Source organism: Echinops telfairi, unplaced genomic scaffold (assembly GCF_000313985.2).
Source record: "Echinops telfairi isolate 266 unplaced genomic scaffold, ASM31398v2 ScPeMD7_7463;HRSCAF=8501, whole genome shotgun sequence".
Lineage (NCBI taxonomy): Eukaryota > Metazoa > Chordata > Mammalia > Afrosoricida > Tenrecidae > Echinops > Echinops telfairi.
In genome coordinates, this window is record NW_022111363.1 from 5547798 (window position 1) to 5558432 (window position 10635).

A 10635-nucleotide genomic window follows, 5' to 3' on the forward strand; every position below is an offset into this window, starting at 1 on the left:
AAAAAAAAATTGAAGCCTCTTCAAGGCCCAGGCCTCTCAAAGTAAAGTCACAATGTCAACCTCCCAGCAGCTGGAGTAGCCACAGGAATGATAATGGCATTACCCGGGCAGCCTCATGGGGATTTTGCCTCTGGCACCCATGCCTGCTTGCCTGTGCTCTGCGTGGGGCTTGGCTCTCCAGAGAGTGGCTGAGGTGGGGGATGCCAGTAAGTGGAAGGACACTAGTCAGCACTCCAAAATGGCTTCACTTCAGCTAAGCAGGCCTTCCCTGTATGTCCCTGGGCCCACCCGGAGGACCACCAGGTAGCCAGGCTGGGGCACTCAATGCCTGAGGCATGCCTCTGTCCCCTTCTCCTCTTATGAGAAGGATGCAGCCAGGTCTGTGGGTCTGAAAATGAGTTTCGGATTCTTAATGTCCCAGTGCTCCTGGTTTTCTGTCACTTAAGAAGAATAAGAAGAACCCCCCTGCTCAGATAGACAAAGATCAGGCACTCTGCTCCCCCCAAAAGTCACAGTTCAAATCCACAGAGGCAGTTCTATCCTGTCTCTGGGGGTTGCTATGAGTCGGAACTGACACAGTGGCAGTGAGAGTCTGAGTCTGATGTCTCTCAGACTGTTTTGGTCTTTCAGCCTCTATGTATAAGGAGTCTCTTTCCCTCTTTGGGACTTGAACCTAAACACCTCATGCTTGTTGAGGTGCTGGGGCAGAAAAAGCCAACCTCCTGTTTATCCAAACCAAAGGGTAAATTCTTGGTTGCAAAGAGCCAATGCTGCCCCTGGGTCATGGTATAAACAGAAAGAGGAATGATTTGGAAGCACACCTGGGCCGCAGTGGGTCTATGGGAGATGGCCTGGCAAGGCTGGGGGTGTGCTTAGATGCTACTGTGGCTCCAAAGAGCAAGAGAAGAGGAGGTCCCAGCAGGAGAAGCCTGCCCGGGAACATCACCCATTGTTGTATGAGCCAGTCTATGGAGACTAGTCTTATGTGGAAACTCAGAAATGGACTTTGGCTTCTACTGTATACTGGGTAGCCTTCCACAAGCTCAGGGCTCACAAATGTAAACTCTCAGACAGTAGATGACCCTGTAGGGTGATGTGCTCTCCACGTGGGAAGTAAAGAGGGATCAACAGTCTCCTTTTCCTACTCCATCTAGATAAAATAAATGTGTTTTGCTCTCTAGAAGGGACTAGAGAAGCAGCCTTTCCTGCAGCCATATAGAGGAGTTTAATGGTGAAGGGCGGAGGGACAGAGGCATGACTTCTCAAACTTATTTGGCCTACCACCCACTTAAAAAAAATATTCAGCTCCCCCTGGTAACTAAAATCTCTTGTATTATAGCAAATAAACCAAAATAAAGTATAGGTATCTGTTTTTGCAGTCACTTTAGATCTGGGGGGTGGTATCATTCCCTTTGAGGAGTACTGAGCTTTATTTTTGCTATGAAAAGAGGAGGCACTGCTGGGTTCCTCACTGTTAGCCCTTAGGAAATGAGACGGAGGGTAACACCCCAATCTGAAATGTAGGTCAGAAAATGTGAGTGCTACCCAATCTGTGGGCCCTGGTAGGTACAGCAGAGTGCTTCCTGCCCAGGGTCCTATCCCTTTAAAGCATTCTCTCACCCACGTCCATATGGGCCTGCCCAGCAGAGCCAGAGCAGTCATGATGAGCATCTCCCCTGAACTCATCTCCCCTCACCCCATGTTTAAAGTGAATTGAAACGAATATCTGATAACTGAATAAACCTGTAAATGGAATAAAAAACCTTATGAACCTGAAGGAGAAATAGGAGTCCCAGATCTGTTAAGTCTAAATTGAATAAATCTGATCAACTCCCAGACAATTTCTGCCAGCACATTTGAAAAAGAAGAAGTGGGGTGAGCAGAGATTGGAGACAAGAGGGGGCCAGTAGAGAATGAGTTGGGGAGGGCAGGGCAGGAATTGGTCCAGTAATTAAGCTATCCCCACAAGCCAACCGAGGGGAAGGCCCAGGCGACCACCAGTTTAATTGAGGTGGACTGAATAAATAGATGGGAATGGGAGCTCCAGCTGAGTCCCTCTGTGTGTCTCCCTCAGGATACCTCTGAAGAACAATTAGAGGTTTATGTACAATGGATCATTTAGGACATTGGAGGGGAGGGGCTCTGGAAGAAGTCCACTGGGCTAAAGCTGAGTTGCGGGCAGTTAAGTGGCAGGCAGGTATGAGCGGTGGGGAAGTTATCTTCAGAATGGGCTCAGAACAGTGATGGAGCCAGAAAGCTCTCTCCTTGTTCTCATTTGGCCTTGGCTACATTCTAGCCAGCATTGGGCAAGTTGTTTCCGAGAGGTTTTTTAAAAACAATGACCATGTGCTAAAATCTGTTCCGACTCGTATTAGCATGAGGTTGTAATGGCAGGAGGGTTTTTGTTCTCTCCTTTGAAGTGGGTAGGTGCTCAACCACTGTTTGTTGGGTGCTGGCAGGTAGATTTCGCCTCATAGCAACCCCACCTGTGTGACAGACTAGAACTACTTCATAGGGATTTTTAGGCTGTGATTTCTCTAGAAATAGTTCACCAGGCCCTTCAGGAGGGTTGCTGGTGGGGGGACTTGAACTTCTAACGTTTTAGTTAGCAGCCAGCTGAGAACTCAACTGGTGCATCACCAGGGCTCCTTCCGACCAAGAGACAAGGTGAATTGACGTTGTGTGACTTTCAAGGCTGATTGACAAAGGTTAGGAAGCTGCTGCCTAATTATCTTGTGGTGCTCGGGAAGAGGAAGGCAGACATTGTATACAGAATCAGATTACTCAGAGACTGCTGTGTTGGGGACACTTCCAGTCCTTCACCCCAAAGTCTCCCAGCTGACAGCCAGAATTGGTGGTCAGCACTCTAAGCATCGATTATGCAGCCCAAGACAGGCCTTCAGGTGATGGTAATTCCAGACCGCATCTGACTGCAGCCACCATGAGAACACACACAAAGAAGCCCAAAGAAGCCAAACCCATAAAATGAATAGACCCAGGCGAGATCCCAAACTTACAGGAGGTCAACTAGACCAACCTTCGTACCAGCTGATGTGACGTCTGATGACTATCATACGTTTTCTCAGCTTCAGTCTTCCTGGCTGGAAGACCAAGAGAGGGACTCTGCTTCAGCTCTCCATCCGCTAGGAAAGGGTGTGGTCAAATACGACATGAATTGTTTCACTTGGCTGAAATTTGGAATAATTGGTTCATGAGAACCCAAACACTTTCCCTCGTAGTTCTGTATTTTCTCCTCTAAACTGAAGTGTTGTTATTGTTGGTGGTGTTAGGTGCTATAGAGGCACCTTCAACCACAGGAAGGCCACGCAGAATGAAACAACCTAGCTTTCTTCTACCTTCACAATGGTGGGTCTGTTTGAACCCATTGTTGCAGCACTGTGCCAATCCATATCATGGGTGGTCTTGGTATCTTCCACCGACCCTCTACTTTAAAGTATGTGGTCCTCCCCAGGAGGTAGTCCCTCCTGTTATCAGATCCACCATAAGCAAGATGAAGCCTCACGACCCCTAGTTTCTAAGGAACATACTGACTGTATTTCTTTTAAGATAGGTTGTGAGTTCTTCCGTTAGCTTCCAGTATATCCACTGTTCTTTGCTAATACCATAAATCAAATGCATCCATTCTTTTCCGGTCTTTTAAAATTCATTGTCCAGATTTCACATACATATCAGGGGATTTAAAAAGCCATGTCCTGGGAAAATTGTAAGGAGCCCTGGTGCAGTGATGGCTTAAGATTTGGTCTGATTCTTGAAAAGTTAAGGGTTTGAACAGAAATTCAAGCCAGATTCAGAAGAGGATATGGAATGAGAGTCATCATTGCTGAAGTGAGATGGATTTTGGCTGAAATCAGTGAATACCAAAGAGATGCTTACTTGTGTTTTATTGACTATGCAAAGGTCTTTAACATTGTGGATTAAAACAAACTATGGATAAAAGTGAAAAGAATGGAAATTTCAAAACAATGTATTGTGCTCAGGCTGAACCTGTCCATGGACCACAAGGCAATCGTTCAAACAGGACAAAGAAATACTGCTTGGTTTAAAATAAGCAAGTCTATGAACCAGGGTTGCATCCTTTCACTGCATTTATTCAATCTGTCCGTCCAACAAATAACCCCAGAAGCTGGAGGATATGAAGAAGGACGTGGCAGCAGAATTGGAAGAAGGTTTAGGAATAGCCTGTGACAGGCAGATGATACATTTTTCTTGCTGAAAGCAACGAGGACTTGAAGCACTTGCATAAAGAGTACAACTCAATGTAAAGAAAGCCCAAATTCTCACAACTTGACCAGTAGACAACATCGTGATGAAAGAGATTGTGACATCAGCATGTTACGTGTGGTTAATGAGGATTGCTCCAACATGATGTCGTGTTCTTCTTCATATGATCCACATTCTCAGAATATTTGCTTAGTGTATACAAGGAGAAGTAAAACATTATTGCTATTCAAGTTCCAGTTCATAGATGCAGAGATTTATCCCAAACATAGACATAGGTAAGTTCTCCCAGCGAGACACTTGTCTTGATCTTGTTAAGGTGCCTTTAAAAAAAAAAAAAGGCCCATCCAAACCAGTCACCTCTGAAGAGATAGGCTGGACCAGTTACATTCAAGGAACAGAGGTCAGTTCAGAAGATTCTGGCAACTGAGTTTCAGGATCCCGAAGGAGCCATATTGATAGATTTCCTTGGAGGACAGGATGATCCTGAGTGCTTATCATGAAGAAGTTTTAAGGAAAGTCATAATTGATAACTGTATTAGTGAAAAAAATGCAAGAAAAGTTGTGATGCTAATTTTTTTCCCCATCACAACAATGTACCTGCTAACTCTTTGAGCTCTCCTGTAAGAATTTTGTTGGGAGACCTTATCCAATCAGCCCTAATCTTGTCCCTTCAGACTTCTTTTTGTTCTCCAAGCCCAAAGAATAATGAAAAGGAACACATTTTGAGTCCTCCCAAGGAAGCCAAACCACTATTTTTGGATGATGTAAGTGGAAGGACTAAGAATTCTTAAGGATAGAGTTGTTATTCCGTGTCGTAGCGTCAGTTCTGACCCCTAGAGAGTCTAGTCACAGCAGAATGCAATACTGCCTGGTGCTGCACTGTTCTCACAATTGTTCCCATGCTTGCATTCATTGCTGCAGCCACGGTGTCAATTCATTTCAATGAGGGCCTTCCTCTGCCCCTGACCTTCTACTTTACCAAGCATGATGTCCTCCTCCAGGGATTGGTCTCTCCTGACAACCTGTCCAAAGCACATGAGACAAATTCTCTATCCTTGCCGCTAGGGAGCACTCTGGCCATAGAAGGCAGATTTGTTTGTACTTTTAGCGGTTCTGGCAATTTCAATATTCTTTATGGACATTATAATTCAAATGCATCAATGCTTCTGTCTTCCTTACTCAATGTCCAACTTTCACATGCATACGAGGCAATTGGAAATACCATGGTGAGGTAGTTAGTTTATTGTGCCAACCTGGCCGATAAACCATGTGGGATTAATTGAAGGGCGGAGAGATAAATGACTTCATGAGCCTTGCCTTTCTTGTCTCTCCTCTTTGATCATCAGACCAGTGTGCAGCTGCCGTGCTTGTTCTATTCCTCAATTTGCAAGCTACACTACCTGTGGGACATCTAACCCGGGGACTGGGTCACTGTAATTTGAGGTTCCTTCAAGACCTGCTTTGCCACACCATTGGAATTTACATCTCTTGAGCTGGGGACTGTTGGACCCTGTCATCTGGCTGACTGTTGGTGACCTGCTTTGCTGTTTGCTGCCTGTGCCTGGATAACTGAATTGCTCTACAGAAAACCACCCAGCAGCCCTCAAGACTTGAAGGACTGCCAGTGTCTCACAACTGTCTCATGGGAGTGAGTTGCACTGAGCCATTTGTACTGCTTTATAATTGAATTAACTGTTTATTTCTTATGTTATATATCTATCTGTATAAATATATATAAAATTATTAGCATTCTGGTTTTGTTTCTCTAGAGAACCCTGTATAACACATTTGGTATCAGGAGTGCTTCCAGAGAAATAAGATCATAAATATGGGTTTCTTAACTTGGTTCTCCAGCCTGATTAGTTTTAACAGCACTAATAATGCTACCTCGACACCCCAAAGCATGGATAAGTCTGCTACTCTTACTAATCCATGGTGTGAAATAGCAAAGCTAATATCTATAGTATCACCACCGATAGATGAGTGCTGGTTAAAGAGGAAGCTCTGAGTGATCATATCTTTGATATTTTCCAGGAGTTTTGTCAGGATTATAAGTATAGAGAAGCTGGTTGGCCAGTCCCTCTTACAATGAAAAGTATAACTAAGGCGAGGGATGGTCTAAGAGCCTCAGAAGTGCACGTCAGGTGCAGACTAACCGATTTGAAAGCTTGGAGAGCCTTCTCTCCTCTAGTAACAGAGTTGACATTGCTGAGAACCAGGTCCAGAGTCTCATTATGCCAGTGGCTGAATTACAATGTCTGCTCAATTGCAGATCTAGAGCAGTGTCTGATACCAAAGTGAAGGCATTGATCCAGAAAAGTTGGGACCCTGAAACATGTGATGGGAACATATGGGTTAATGATCCAGAAGAAGAGGATATTGAGACCCTAGAAACAATGGACCCACCCCAGTCAATAGATCCACCCCTCCCAGCGGAAGGTATTAATTCACTATCAAGAAAACAATCCACAGCTGAGCAGCTTAGCCAAACTGTTCAAGCTGAAATGCCAGGAGGGGCTGCATCAGTAGCATTGCCTGAGGGAGATGCTCAGCAACAAGATATTGCTGAGAGCACCCAGGAAACACCCTCACCACCCATTATTTCCGCTAGACCTGTCACTAAAATTAAGTCTCAGAAAGCTCCTAAAGGTGAGGTTGAGATGATTACCCAAGAAGCGTGCTATACTCATAAAGATCTGCTCGAGTTTCCCAATACATACAAACAAATCTGGGGAATATCTCTGGGAATGGTTACTAAGGGTGTGGGATACTGGTGCACGAATTGTAATATTAGACCCGTCTGAGTTTATGGATATGGGACCCCTAAGCATAGACTCTTCTTTCAATGTCTCTGTGAGAGAGGCTAAGAGAGGATTAAATTCTTTATTTGGTTGGTTTAATGAAGCATGGACTGCCAGATGGCCTAGATTGGACCAAATTGAAGTACCTGACCTACCTTGGTACACTGTAGAGGAAGGAATCCAAAAGTTTAGGGAAATTGATATGTTGGAATGGATCTATCAGGATATTCCCATAGACCCAAAAAGGGGGTGTCCTGGGACATACCCTTTACCACAACCGTAAGGAACAAGTTTGTGAAGTGGGCCCCAGCATCTCTTAAGACTCCTGTAATTGCTATTTTATGTGCACCAGGATTAACAGTGGGCACTGCCCTAAGTGAACTCCAACATTTGCCCACAATGGGGCTGAGTGGTGCCCATGGTGGTAGAGGGCAGGTGTCAGCACTGAATCAACAGCGACAGGGTGGGTGTGGTTATAATAGACAACAAAGTTTCCATAGTAATCAAACCAACCTGTCTCACGTGGAATTATGGCACTGACTACTTAGCCACGGTGTCCCTAGGAATGAAATAGATGGGAAACCTACTAAATATTTACGTGATCTATACAGGCAGAAGAATGGTAGATCAGGTGAACAGCAGAGTAGACAGTCACGATCACTCAATCAATTCCCAGATCTGAGCCAGTTTACAGACCCACAACCCCTTGAATAAGGGGAAGGTCGGATCCCTTTGAAGGAGGACCCTGCTACATCAGCGAAGGTCTATACTGTTAGTCTTTCTTCTAGCCTTTCCCAAAGAGACCTGCAGCCTTTCACAAGAGTGACTGTTCATTGGGGAAAAGGAAATAATCAAACTTTTCAGGGATTACTGAACACTGGCTTTGAACTGACACTAATTCCAGGAGACCTAAAGTGTTTCGATGGCCCACCAGTCAGAGTGGGGGCTTATGGAAGTCAAGTTATCAATGGAGTTTTAGCTCAGGTACACCTCATTGTAGGTCCAGTGGGCCCCTGGACCCATCCTGTGGTTATTTCTCCAGTTCCAGAATGCATCACTGGAATAGACATACTTAGCAACTGGCAGAACCCTTATATTGGATCCCTAAAATGTGGAATAAGGGTTATTATGGTAGGAAGGCCAAGTGGACACCATTAGAACTGCCATTGCCTAGGAAAATAGTGAACCAAAAGCAATACCACATTCCTGGAGGGATTTCAGAGATTAGTGCCACCATCAAAGACTTGAAAGATGCAGGGGTGGTGATTCCTACCACATCCCTGTTAACTCGCCTACTTGGCCTGTAAAGAAGATGTCATTCCAGATGTGATTTCATTGCTTGAGCAAATTAATACTTCTGGTACTTGGTATGCAGCTATTGATCTGGCTCATGCCTTCTTCTCAATACCAGCCTCAAAGGACCACCAGAAGCAGTTTACCTTCAGCTGGCAGGGACAACAATATACTTTCACAACTCTCCCCCAGGGATACATCAACTCTTCCATCCTGTGCCATAATTTAGTTGGAAGGGACCTTGATCGCCTGTCTATTCCACAAAATGTCACACTGGTCCATTATATTGATGACATTATGCTGATTGGACCCACTAAAGAGGATGTGTCAAAGACTCTAGATTCATTGGTACAACATCTGTTCATTGGTACTATACTGCATCTTAGTGGATTCATCCCTTACTTGTGACCTTTCTGTGAGGGGGTGTCTCATTGTCCACAGATGGGTTTTGGATATCTGCTCTGACCCCCCTTGTTCTCAACAAAATGGTTTTTTTTTTTGTTTGGATTGCCACCTCCTGATTGCACAAACTGGTGTGCTGCTTCCATGTGGGCTTGTTGCTTCTCTGCTAGTTGGTCGCTTGTTTACTTCAAGCCTTTAAGACCCTAGACACTATATCTTTTGATAGCTGGGTACCATCTGCTTTCTTTACTACATTTGTTTACGCACCATTTTGTCTTTAGCAACTGTACTGGGAGGGCGAGCATCACAGAATGCTAGGTTGTTAGAACAAAGGGTTTTTGCATCTTTCAATCCTCCTCTTTTGATGCTTCCTGCATTATTCAATATTTTCCCATAGAGTATTTCAATATTGCAATTTGAGGCTTGAATTCTTTTTTGAATTCTTTCAATTTAAGATATAACGAGTGTGTTCTTACATTTTGGTTTCATAACTTTAAGTCTTTGCACATTTCATTATCCTATTTCACTTTGTCTTCAGAGCTTCTCTTGGAAACTTTCTATTGAGTTCTTTGACTTCATCTTTCTTCCATTTGCTTTAGCTGCTCTATGTTTAAGGGCAAGCTTCAGAGTCTCTTCTGACATCCACATCCTTTTGTTTACTGTCTTTTTTATGATCTTGTGCTTTCTTCATGAAGGATATTCTTGATGTCCTTCCACTGCTTATCAGGTCTTTTGTCACTATTTTCAATGTGTCAAATTAATATTCAATATGTCAATGGGGTGGGGTTAGAGAGACGGAAAGACCACTTTCCAAAGCATACAGGCCTAGATGGAGAATATATAGGGAAACAAAAGCTTCATATTTGGGTCTTTTGTTTGATAAAGTATTTATATAATTTTGTAGCAATACCTTTGAACGTACCCTCAGATTGAGTAAGCATGGTAAAGGTTAAAATTTGACACACATCTTTACTGATTTTAAACCACTATGCGCTGTGCTTCTATCTACGTGGTTAACAATTCAAAACCATGAGCAGCTTCGAAGGAGAAAGACTGGACTTTCTACTCCTGAAAACGGCTATAGTCTTGGAAACCCACAGTGGATCACTACGAATCAGCATTGACTTGATGGTAGTGAGTTTGGAGATTTTAGAATCCTCTTGATCTGTTAAAATAAGTGCCTCTTGTGTCACATGAACATGACTAGATGTTCTGAATTTCCCATGATTTGCCATGTTATCCATAATTGATTATGATCCACACAGCTGAAACCTTTGGATAGTCAATAAAACATAGGCAAACATCTTTCTGGTAGTATCCACATTCAGCCCCGTGACATCATACTCGTATCACATGTAACGTCTGATGTTGTGGTTGTTCGGTGCCATTGAGTCAGTTCCGACTCACAGAGAGACCATGTGAACGGAATGAAATGGCCCTGCTCCTGGGCCAGCCTCACAACTTTTCTTATGTTTGAGTCCAATGTTGCAGCCGCTGGATCAACCCATCTTGTCTGGTATCTTTCGATGTTTCACCACCACTCTACTGTACCCAGCATGATATCCTTTTTCAGGAACTGGTCTCTCCTGATAACATGTCCAAAGTACATGAAACAAACAAAAGTGCATAGTCACTCTTGCTTCAAAGGAGCCTTCTGGCTGTACTTTTTCCAAGACAGATTGTTCTTTTGGCAGTCCATGGTACTTTCATTATTCTTTGCCAGTGCCAGAGTTCAAAAGCATCGACTCTTCTTCGGTCATCCTTATTCAATGTCCAACTTCCACAGGCATATGAAGTGATTGAAAATACCATGGCGGGCTCTGGCGTTGCAGAGTTTGGTAGCTGCAGGTCTGGCGGCGGCACCTGCGAGCGACCTGGGCCGTGGGCTGAGGCAGGC